This window comes from Anser brachyrhynchus, assembly GCF_964034855.1.
Source record: "Anser brachyrhynchus genome assembly, chromosome: 14".
Lineage (NCBI taxonomy): Eukaryota > Metazoa > Chordata > Aves > Anseriformes > Anatidae > Anser > Anser brachyrhynchus.
Window position 1 is genome coordinate 11,778,716 of NC_137709.1, and position 12,437 is coordinate 11,791,152.

The 12,437-nt window shown below is 50.9% G+C and overlaps 1 protein-coding gene across 5 annotated transcripts in view; it reads right to left on the reverse strand.

Moving 5' to 3' along the window:
• The window catches only part of PSD2 (pleckstrin and Sec7 domain containing 2), a 96,053-nt gene extending 83,816 nt beyond the window's left edge, over positions 1-12,237 (reverse strand). For 4 of the 5 annotated variants that reach the window (XM_080554942.1, XM_080554938.1, XM_080554943.1 and 1 more), the window contains exon 1: positions 12,089-12,237. The gene's annotated coding sequence lies outside the window, so the exon portion shown is untranslated. Of the gene's footprint in view, positions 1-9,251; positions 9,446-12,088 lie in introns of all 5 variants that reach the window. The other variant, XM_080554940.1, reaches the window with a different exon arrangement.
• Positions 12,238-12,437: the final 200 nt, after the last annotated feature.

Here is a 12,437-nt window from a genome sequence, read left to right on the forward strand (position 1 = left end):
AGGATGCTGAGCTTAAGAAGCTGCCATTGCAGGCAGCTCCGGGTGTTTGTCACATTTCACTGGCTGCTTTTTTTAATGTGCACACACACACACACAAACACCCTACGTGCATGCGCTGTCTCTCTCATGTCAGCCGCCTAACTGAATATTTGCCGTCAGATCTTCCAAGCAACAGCACATTTTTAATCAGTCAGATAATTCAATCATTCATTTCAGACCTGCTCTGCGCAGCTGTCATTTTCAAGCATCAAAGCTTCTCTGTCAAAAACGACACAGGCTGGGGGTTCATTCAGGCATCACTGTTTCAAAGCGCTGGGAGAAAGCAGGGGGTGCAGAGGAAAAGAACTAACAGGGTGGATTAAATGAACTTATTGTAAATACTTCTGAAGTTACCAGCCAACCATCCTCAGCAGAGAACAATGGAACAGCACAAGGGCAACTCAGGGATCTGCAGGATTTGTAATGTATTTGCAAATCTCACTCTTAAATTCCAGAGTGGAAGGTGGGTGGGGTTGTCAGATGAAGCTTCCTGCCTGAGATACTCAAAGCCAACAAATGGGATTTGGATGTCTGGTTCTCATTAAAATTAATGGAAATTGGGTGTCCAGAACTACAGGCAGCTTTCAAAAGCTTCATCTCTATTTATAATTAATGTTCCCAACAGGGTAACTAAATATTTATACAATAGGTTGTGTTATATGTAAAATGGAAGAGGTACTTATTGGTAGACCAGGGCACAAGAGAAGGAGAATCTTATGGGATGTCAGGTTCAATCCACATTGTGCCCTGTTTAAAGCACTTCTGCTTGCAAATCTCCAGCAGCCTCCACCAGATCAGCAGCTGGGGTGGGAGCCCCAGCAGTGCTCATGTTCTCAGGGTACAACGCAGCAAATTAAAATGGCAGCTTTATAGCTTCTGGGTTCTTCTCCTCTCCCTCCCCACAGCTCTGACTTCCTCAAAGATCTTCACCAACTCCCTTCACCTCTGCAAATCTCAATTTCCTGTGTGACAATTACATAATATCACTGAGTTTACCCAGTGTAGGAGGAGTGCAGTGGAGTTTAATCTATGAATGCTCCCCTGCCTTGGTCAAAGATGCTATAGATGGCAGATGCCAAGTAAGAGACCAACAGTAATCTGCCTCCAGGCATTACAGGCAAAGCTGCGGCTGGATCTGTACCACTGCATTTGCTCTGCAGCAATGGAGAATTACAGTATACAAAGCCAGTGGGTTGAGCCCTGAAAGCAGTTGAGGGTCTTATGATCTGGGGGGGAAAGCTGGCCACCCCGGTGGTGGAAGTCCAAAGCAACCAAAGCCCATCCTCCAGGTCTGTGTGCCTCCTGAGAGAATTTCCTCCTCAGCTGGGCTGTGCCTTAAACCCTGCCCAAGCTGATCCACTGCGAGGGTATCCATGGAAGCTTGGGCCTTGTGTCCGACCCAGAAGACCTCCAGAGCTTGTCTTGAGACAGCCAGTTGTGTTGGACTTGAAGATCACAGTGCTTTACAATGTTTTAAGGGAGGAGTTCAAAACTTCCTACATCAGACGATTTGCACTTCAATTATTTTTTTCTTCCATGCCTCATCCAAATCCACTAGATGGAGAAGCTCTGGTGATTCACAAGTAATATGGAGACCCCTGCAATCTCCTCCCCAGGATTTTAATTGTTTTGCAATCTCAAGGTTTGTCAAACCCTTATGGATGTATTCTATGATACCTCAGAGCTCATTGGGATTCTTCTGTAGGTCCCCAACGTCTATGATATAAGATGTAGCTCCAGCTTCGTTGAAAGAACAAAAAGCTCAGCTGAAAGATAAGTAACCTCCATCTTGTGTCTGGTTAAATACTCTGTTATAAAGGCATGTCCTAGGAAGCTGGTGAAGGGCCTGGAACACAAATCCTATGAGGAGCGTCTGAGGGAACTGGGGTTGTTTAGTCTGGAGAAGAGGAGGCTCAGGGCAGACCTTATTGCTCTCTGCAGCCACCTGAAAGGAAGTTGTGGGGAGGTGGGGGTTAGCCTCTTCTCGCAGATAACTAGTGGTAGGACTAGAGGGAATGGCCTCGAGGTGCACCAGGGGAGGTTTAGGTTGGAAATTAGGAGAAATTTCTTCTCAGAAAGAGTAGCCAGGCATTGGAATGGGTTGCCCAGGGAGGTGGTGGAGTCACCGTCTCTGGGGGTGTTCAAGGAAAGGTTGGACGTGGTGCTTAGGGACATGGTTTAGTGGGTGACATTGGTAGTATGGATGGTTTAGACCAGATGATCTTGGAGGTCTTTTCCAACTGTAATGATTCTATGATTCTAGTCAACGTGCTCTTCCTCAGCTTCTCTGCTACACTAGATATAATCATTAACGTTCCCTTTCCATCTGACGTTGGATGCATTATGTAGGTTTTTCTTTGGTTCTCCTGATCATCCTGACTGTGTCAAAGGACAACGCAGGCTATGGTTACTGCCATGTGCTGGCTTAGCACAGGTACACAAAATTGTATGCAGTCACTCCAAAGATGAAGCTGAACATGAACTACAGCCACAACACCTGAACATCACAGACTGCTGGGCATTGCAAAAGGGAAAAAATGCACCACTCCTCTCTAACACCATGGCCAGTCTGCTTGCCTGGGACGCTCACTGTTCTGTGGCTTTGTTCTCAGTTAATATGATCGGCTTTACAAAACACAAATTCAAATTCAAGACTTAGAAGTGTTGTCCTCAGACAAGACATCAGAAGAACATCAAGGACATATAAAGAATAAAACAGCTTCATTTTCCTTGTGAATTCCTTCCTGTTTATTCTTTAATTAAACAACACTGGGATGTAGACAGCAGGAGGATCCCAAGACAGAGGAGATTAGGAGATATACACAATGTAAGGATGTAAACCTTTCCCACCTCTGCCAGTGTGGCAGTTGATGCTGGTGGAATCTGCCCCATCACTGAATTCATCACTACAACAAGTTTCTGCAAAGAGTCCCATAGATACTGAGCATTTAATCCCAGAAGTAATTATATTCCCCAGGAAGACCCAGGGAACTACGCACTGGTGAGCCTCACCTCTGTGCCTGGGAAGATCATGGAAAAGATCCTCCTGGAAGCAATGCCAAGGGACATGCAAGACAAGGAAGTGATCTGAGACAGCCACCATGGCTTCACCAAGAGTAAATTGTGCCTGACCAATCTGGTGGCTTTCTGTGATGAGCTGCATCACTGACCGTATCAGCTGACAAGGGAAGACTGACCAATGTCATCTATGTGAAATTCTGTAAGACCTTGGACACAGTCCCACACAACATCCATACCTCTAAATTGGAGAGATATGGCTTGAAGGGTGGACCTTTCGTTGGGTAAGGAATTGGCTTGAAGGCCACACCCAGAGAATGGTGGTCAATGGGTCTACGTCCAGGTGGAGGCTGGTGAGAAGTGATGTCCTACTGGGGTCCATCTGGGGACTGGTGCTGTTAAATATCTTTATCAATGACAGTGGGATCAAGTGCACCCTCAGCAAGTTTGCAGATGACACCAAGCCGAGTGGTGCAGTTGATATGATAGAAGGAAGGGATGCCATCCAAAGGGACCTGGACAGGCTGGAGAAGTGGAGCCATGTGAACCTAATGAGGTTCCACAAGTCCAAGTGCAAGGTGCTGCACCTGGGCCGGGGCAATCCCAGACATGAGGACAGACTGGGAGAAGAACTCATTGAGCGCAGCCCTGCAGAGAAGGACCTGGGGATCCTTTTTGATGGATCAAAAGCTCAGCATGAGCCAGCAGTGCACGCCTGCAGCCCAGAAGGCCAACTGCACCCTGGGCTGCATCAACAGAGGAGTGGCTAGCAGGTGGAGGGAGGTGATGGTCCCCTTCTACTCTGACCTCGTGAGGCCCCACCTGGAGTTCTGCACCCAGGTTTGGAGCCCCCAGCACAAGAAGAATGTGGGGCTGTCAGAGCGGGTCCAGAGGGCCGTGAATTTGATCAGAGGGCTGGAGCACCTCTCCTATGAAGAAAGGCTGAGAAAGCTGGGAATGTTCATCCTGGAGAAGAGAAGGCCCTGGGGACACCTTATTGCAACCATTCAGTGCTTGAAGAGGGCTTGGGAGATAGGGATGGGACAAGAAGGAACGATTTTAAGCTAAAAGAGAAGAGATTTAGATTAGATGTTAGGAAGAAATTCTTTTCTCAGAGGGTGGTGAGGCACTGGAACAGGTTGCCCAGAGAAGTTGTGGATGCCCCATCCCTGGAGGTGTTCAAGACCTGGCTGGATGAGGCCCTGGGCAACTGGTCTAGTGGGTGGCCCGTGGCAGGGGGGTTGGAATTAAACGATCTTTAAGGTCTCTTCTAACACAAGCCATTCTGTGATTCTCTGATTATAGATGATATAGTGATATATATACATGATATATGATATATATACATGATATATTATATACCCCAAATTACAGTGAACTCTCAATCTTGTGAAAGAGACAGGGACCACAGGCAGGGATTTTAGGAGCAGGTTGGAGAAGCCTTTGTGAGCAGTGACCTATGCACAAACTGGTCCCAACTTCAGGCATGTGGGTGGAATCCTCTCAAAGCTCCTGCCAGCCCAGCAGATATATCACTTGTTGATATATGCATAAGAATAATCTGAAGGTCTTTCTTATCACATAGGTCTAGGCACAAGTTAAGCTTTCCCATGCAAAGAGCCCTCACAGAGCTAGGCTTGGCCATGGAGGGCCGTGAAGCACTGGGAGAATGTGGCCTTGGGATCATTTGTGTCTTGGCTTTGCTGGCAACGAGTGGCCTGTACCCTCGACATATGTGCAGTTATGAAGAAAAGACTGGGACAGAGGACTTGGCCTTGGACACATCACTTAGCCCAAGAAATGCTCTTTCTCAGAATCTGAGCCCCTGACCCAAGCCTCATCCTAAGCCACAGATGTGACCCCCCTGCCCTATGAGCACAGCCATGCGGACACCATGCTGGGAACACAATCGTGCTCCCAAAGAGAGCTGCACAGATTGCTGTGCTGTCAAACTGCCCTAGATTGGAAAGAATAAGCTCCTTTCTGAAGGGAGATAATTGCTCTATTTTAAATCTAAGTGGTTCAAGGAGAACAAATGCAGGCAAGAGGGCCTGATGCTCTGAGCTTGGGAAGAGAAACAGGAGTTACGCAGGCAAAAGCAACCGCAGAGCTGTTTTGCTGGATGCTCAAGGTACTGGGCAGAAAACGTGAGCCAGGCTGCTGCTGCGTTTCCCAGCCCAGCCAAACCAGAACTGATGGAGAGAGCAGAGACCTTGATGGAACTGGTGTGAAGGGAGATGTGGGTGACCCTCTATGGGGATCAAGCTGCTATGCTGGGCACCCTTAAAAGCCAAAGAGGACAGGCTTCCAGTGAAACAAAGAGCCTCTGTCTCCTCCTGCCTGTGCCCCCTCCACCCTGCAAGTTCAGGCTTTTGTGGCCACAGAGGCAGTCCCCAAAGCACTTTGGGTCAGTCCATTAAGCCAGCACTGCTCTAAGGCTGGAACAAGAGCTACCTTTATGAACTCCAGCCGTGCAGCGAGGAACAGGCTGATCATGGGGAGAGCTCGCAGGGAAGCTTCTCTGGGGAAAATAGTTGCCACTTTGACAAACAGTCTCCCAGAGTGAAGACCAACAAACTAGAGCAGAACAACAACAGAGTCATTAATAAGGCTAACTCTGGCATCTTACTGGAACCCACCACCACTGTGATCAGTGATTTCAGCAAGCAAGCACAGAAGAGGCTTCTTCAGCAGAGTTTTGTCTTTGCTGTTTAAAATTCAATAGCTCCACTTTCTAAGTGGGCAGAAAAGAAACAGTTTTTGTACATAACAGCCCACCCCTTTTGTCCCCATTTGCATGGAGGAAGCTCTCTGGTCTTGGCACACACACTTCTGGCCCACAGTGGAAGGACACCAAGAGGTTTGAAAGATGTGTCAGCTGCTTCCCAGCCTTGCTGGACTGCCACTTTCCCTGACAGAGACAGGCTCTGTTTGAACGTCCCTTGGTTGGAGGTCAGAGATAAGAATTAGCCTCAGGTCACAGCATTTCATCAGCCTGGCCACCAGGGGTGCCTGCAGACAGCTTCCAGCTCTCCCCAAGGTGGGCACCCTTGCCGATTGTCCCTGTGTCCTGCCCTCTCAGGGCACAGTCTAGCCTTGTGGGTCTGGCTGCAGGACTGGATGTGAGAAGCACACAGCCTCATACACTTACACAAAGAGGAACCCTACACACAGAAAACAGTGTGCGAAAAGGTGCAGGGTGCCTTCAGGCAGTATTCCAAGACAACAACATAAAACCCATTTTGTGGGACCCTGTGACCTGGAAAAAAACAGCAGAAGAACTCATCTGACTTCTCATACAGGAACTGAATATTATTTGTATAAAATTTTGCTTCAAAACCAAGGCTAGACCCCCTGCATCGTTTGAGAGATATTTGCTTTCATTTTAGGTCAGAGCTAAGGTTACTAAGAGCACAAATGACACATTTTTATCTTGCAGACAACTGAGACTCCTGTTTTGCACAGTGAGCCCCCAGAATGAGCAGGAGGATGTGATAACTGCCCTGCAAAGCTATTTTCACCTTAAAATAGTTTTGCAGTTGAGAATCCACAGCTGTAACTTAACATGCATATCTGGGAATACTGATATATACATATATCTACAAATACAGTGCCTCTGGAAAACCAGAGGTCCTCAGGCCTTGCTGGTATCGTGCTTATCTAAGCTGTAACCTCACACAGTGCCTAGGACTTCTCTTTCAGCTGCCAACCTGAAACAGTGCTGTAGAGAGCCAGCTTCTCTTCCAGATAGCTGGGGTCACTTCTCTGAGACAGTCATCTCAGCTGGCTTGATACGCTGCAGTCTAAGCGGCAGAGCCAACTGCTTGCCCTGTGCTACAACACTGATGAACAGGGCAAAGACAAGCAGCAAGAAGGATCAGGGGGCTGAAGCACTGCAGTTTGAGAAGATCTTGCTGTTCACACTGATATGGTGAGTTTCTGGAGAAACAGCAGAAGAAAGGATAGCAGAGGACAGGAGAGTGAGGGGAGCGTTTGTTACCTTCAAACCCTGAGGCTCCTCCTTGGCGGTAGTCTCAAAAGGAGAAAGGAAACATGGAAACAATTGACCTGGTCTGGGCACAGACATTGCACTCGGTGAGGAACATGCCTGCCTTGCACAGATGCTGCTTTCAAGTCCTTTCATCCCCTTCCTGCCTCGTGGTCTGCAGCCCTTCTACCCAGCTCTCCCACTACAGCAATTCCTCACGTGGGTCTTATCTGCACCACACATAACCTCAGTCCTTTGTCTGTCAGGACAGGACTTAGAGAACTGAAGTTAAACCCCAGAGTTAACCAAGCAGGCCCATCCCCTCATTAACTCACGGGGCCTGTCTGCTCTGATTAGGTTGTGCTGACTCTGCTCAAACATCACACTTGCTGCTCTAGATGCAGGGACACTGGGGCATTTCCAGCTGGGACACAGACAAAAAGAGGAGATAGCAGAGCCTTGGTTACCACCGGAGCAATTCAGGACAAATAATTAGAGGCTTTCATGGCTAATTGGATCTCTACTGCCAATCCAGGACAGGAGATGCCTTAACCCTCACTGACTGCCTGAGATTGCTTGGCAGGCCATAAATAAACTGCGTCCCTGACCCAAAGCTCATCAGCCTTCAGCTTCCACACTAAATACTCGCCTCGCCCTCCCAGCCCTGCTGTGGTACAACCACCTTGCTGGGGAACCCAGCTCCCTTGCCTTTCTCCATGACTGCAGCCTTTCAGCCATGCCAGGATGGTGAAGCCCTCCTTGGGTAGCTCAGAGCCCCTTCAGGCATGCGTATCTCATTGTGTCATTGCTAGCTCGAACAAGAAGCTACTGGTTTTAAGCTCAAGTCAAAGGGTAAAGAAACAAGTACTTAGGAAGAGCCAGACAGTAACAGTGAGATCAGTAACACTAGGGGCTGGCAAGCCAAGGACAAAATATTTTCAGAAGAAGGCTTGTGAGCTGAAAGTTCATTCTCTGCAGTGTCTAGGCTTTAGCCTGCCTTTAGTTTTCAGGTACAGGACAAAGCTCCAGCTGTGTCCCCAGATCACCCATGGCCGTAACAGGTCCTCCTATCTTTCTCTGCTCTGATGGCTCTCCCAGACCCTGGGAGCGCAGGCACTTGAAGATAAGACATGCAAACAAGAAAAACCAGCGCCACACGACCGCTAGCCAGTGCCAGGACACCCAGGCCCTCAGAAGGTGAGCCGTATTTCAGAAGGCAGGCTTGAAACCTGGCACCAGCCCCAAGCCTGCACCCACGGTGCTGGCACCTCCCACAGTAGCAAACAAGGCTGATTGCCGCGCAAGGTCACAGGTGCTTCCCCCAGGACACAGACCAAAGGAAAACCACACGCACTGTTTGGGACTGTGACCTGCAGATCTTCTACCTAAGCCAGGCACAGGACGCATGGAAAAGTAAAGTCACAACAAAGGACAGCCCAACACTCTGGGCTAGGCAAAAATAGATTAACCTACTTGAAAGTAGGACAACACCACTAAAGAGTAGGACATCTGGTCACCACAGCAAGAGAAGCAAATGAAGAGGAGACAGCTTGGCCACACGCACATATAACCAGACAGGAGACAGCTAAAGAGTAGACATGTAGTATGTTCAGGGATGCAGCTGGGATGAGCAGCCCCCAGCCAAAGCAGAGCAGCTCTCCCTCTCTATGGGATAACCGTCACGCTTGCTGCTGACGGTCAGTCCACCTGCCTACCAGAAGCAGCATCCTGCCCACAAGAGCTTGTGGGATACACACACCCAAACGTAACAGCCTCCTCTGCACATCTTCCCACGAAGGCATCTTGCTTCCTGAAAGAAAAGTACTGAAGTCTGAAACGGAGGCTTTTGCCCCTGGTTGCCAGCTTTGGTGCCAGGTCAGACACAAAAGCCGTGAGGAAGACTCCATCACAAAGACCAGCCCGTAAAACAAGACAGTACCTGAAGCCACCCTGACCTGCTGCCCCTCGGGTCTGGGACTTCCTCCAAACAGTTATGGTGTCCCTGGCACGTGGTGAAGGCTGATCCCTTCTACCTGATCTGCTCAAGCCAGGGTTTTGCACAAATTTCTTCCTTGATCCCCACATCATTTCCAGAGAGAAAACATAAGGAGATTCCCGATGTGTCTGACAGCTGAAGTGTTAGATCAGGCTTAATTCTTTGAGACTCTCTGCTAAGAGGCTGTTCTCTCCACTGGCTCAAGCCCACCTACCTCTGCTCGACTCCACGCGTCTCAGTGCCCTTCCCCCAGCCAGGTTTTCAGCCCACTAGCAGGGCACTGCTCGGAGGGGACATGGTAAAGAAGTGCTTAAGGATCGTCACTGAGCTTCAGTTAGCATCTTCAAGAGCTCTGCAACCCAACAGCCAGCCAGAAGGCTGCAGCTACGTCAGGTGTGATGGTTCTTTAAAGAAGAAACAAGAAAGTAAACAACACAGATAGCATGCTCACCAAAGGGGCGTCACTACTGTTCGCAAAGAGGAGTTAATGCCACCCTGCTGACTGACTGCTCCAGGGCTGGGCTTTGTATTAGGCCTTGGCAGGACAGGCAGTTTTCTTGGCTTAGGACCCTGCGCTGGAACGGAAACCCAGAGCACCAGGTCTCAGGACGGAGTTCAAAATCCTGCTCTCTGTTTGTTGCTGCTCTCAAAGGACGCAGCAGGAAACCATCCAGGTCCTAGGTCTGTGGGGGACTTTCCTTTAGAGAAAGCTTTGAGCCCCTTCAGAATGGGCTCTCGCTGCCAGGTGCGGTTTGTTTTGTTAAGCTCAGGCCCTCAGAGAGCAGCCTGGGGCAGCCGTCCGGGGGTGGGCCACAGCAGCCTCCCCTGCAGTCCGGCCAGGGATGCATGACCAGCTGGGCCCCCTGGGACCTCGTGTTACAACACAGCAGTACCCAGACAGAGCCCCGGGCTATTCAAAATTCAGTCCAAGACCCACAAGAACAACAAATGCAGTAGCTGGCACCGTTTACTGAGCAGTCCACATCCACAGAGACCCTCACCAGTCTCGTCTCTGCGGCCTACGCTGGGGTGACTTCTTCCCTCAGCAGACTCTGAACTGAGATGAGTGTTTCTGGCCTGACCTGACGGCTGAGTCCATCTTGAGCCATGGAGACTGTTTCATGAGCATCCTCACTTCCCTTCCCCAGGGACAGGCCCTGCTCTTCCCAGCAGCCCAGGAGGATGCTGCTTTGGGGATGGGTGGTGAAAGCCCAAGGATGACAGGAAGCACCGGGGCAGAAGAGACCACCATCTCCAGCCCAGGGCTGCCTGAGCCCTAGTCAAGGGGCCAACAATGGTGACAGGAAGACACCTTTCACCTCAAGCCATTGAAAGGTAGTTTGCCAACACCAGGCTGTAGGCTACAGCTGGCTCCGAGCTAAGCTAAGGCAATGGCCCAGTGATGCAGAAGATTACCACAGATGGACACAAGCAGGCTGCTGAAGGTCACCCCCTCCGCATCACTTCTGCCACCCCAAAGAACAGCCTCCTCCCTCAAGCTTGACTCAGAAACTATTTCTCCCCTTCTCCTGCCATATCAATGCCAATATTTGCCAGGCAGTGAGAACCAAAAGTACTCACTTTGAGGCATTATTTTACTTGTTCCATAACATTTTTCATCCCATGCAAAGGCATTTCTAGCTAAGAATCATCTGAAATCCACAAGAAAGAACTTTGTTCTACAATGTCAAAACATTTTACTTCATTTTAATACGAAAGATATTTTGGAAAAGCAAACTAACTTATAGGATATTCTGATCTCAATGAACCTGCCCTCCATCCCTTCCACTGTATGTCAACAAAAAGGTAAAAGGAGACGCGCTAAATTTTAACCAACAAATAGTGCCTAATCCTGAGGAAAGGTCTGCTTTCCTCCTATGGGCACCACACGAAGGGACTGACAACAAACTGGAGGCTGAAGATATTTAAGAGCATGAGAAGACAGCTCCTTAAACCAAGAGCTTCTAGTCCCAGTGGGACAACATCCCATGCTAGCAACTTTGCCAACTTTGTACGCAAAGGTACCTGGTAAGGCCCAAAACCTTCACAGCGTGAACTCGGAACAAGGTGACCTGCAAATTAATTTGAATAGGGCCATCCAGCTCACACCCTTCTAATTCTGCTTCTCAGCCTTCCATCAACATTGGGGTATTAAAGCAAGCTCAATGCCTCTTACCCATTTCCAAGCAAAGGAATCCTGCTTAGAGCCCTGCAGGGAGGCACAACTGAGCTCTGGCTCTCACGGCTGCGTGCGCAGCAGGGCAGCAGCAGTACAGCCCTAGTGCAAGCTCCCTCACAATCATGTCTCGTGCTTATTAGCCAGACTGCGTCCTGTTCAGAGCTGACTTGCAGGGCACTGCTCTGTGGGAAAGTACTGAAGGAAGAATAAGCCTGCTTCTCCTGTCTTATTCAGGGATGGAGAGAATGACAGAGCCGCACCAAAGACCTGATGAGCTGGGGCACTGTCCCAACATCACCTGGATGTCTGTGCCCCCTTTACAGAAAGGTGGGCTTGGCTAAATTATAGGAAACCTGGCTTTTTCAGGTCATGTGTTACACATCACTGGATCATAGTTGAAAAGACATTTCTGTTGAGCCTCCTCTGCTACACAGAACAAAGTTGGAGAGGCACTGCACGAGGAAGCAGCTGGCTGGGAAACCGAGTGCAGAAAAAGCCTTTCTGAAAAGCCCTCTGCCAAGCCTCAAACCCTCCAAAACCAGTACACCAAGTCCTTCCTGAGCAGCCCTGCAGCCCTCTGAGATAGCAACGCAGCGATTGAGCACAGGCTTAATCCCCCCCGGTGCTCGTTCCCGGGCGGCTCTCCAGGCCAGGGGGAGCTCACCACGGGTCACTTCACCCCGCGCCACCCCCAGGCACGGTGGGCGGCCGCGCCAGCCCCGGGGGCCGCGGGGCACGTGCGGGCGAGGCAAGGCGGCGGCTGCGGGCGCTGCCGGGGGGCTCCCCCCGCTGAGCCCCGCTGGGCCCCGCTCCCCCCCGGCTCCGGGCCGACCCCCCTCCGCCGCCCCCACCCCGGGCGCGCACTCACCCCTCCGCCGCGTCCCCGCCTCGCCGGGTCCCGGCGGCGCGCGGCCATGGGGAGCCGCTCCGCGACACCCGGCCCCGGCCCCGGCCCCGGCCCCGGCCCCGGCCCCGGCGCCCTGCCCGCGGCGGAGCGGCCCCACTCGCTGCCGCCCCTTTGCCGCCGCTGAGCCCTTTGCCGCCCCCTGGCGGCCGCGCCGCGCCCGCTGCACCGGGGACGGGGAACGAGGAGGCAGCGCACGGGGGGGGCAGGCAGCCCCTAACCCCCCCAGGCAGCCCCTAACCCCCAGGCAGCCCCTAACCCCCAGGCAGCCCCTAACCCCCCCAGGCAGCCCCTAACCCCACCAGGCAGCCCC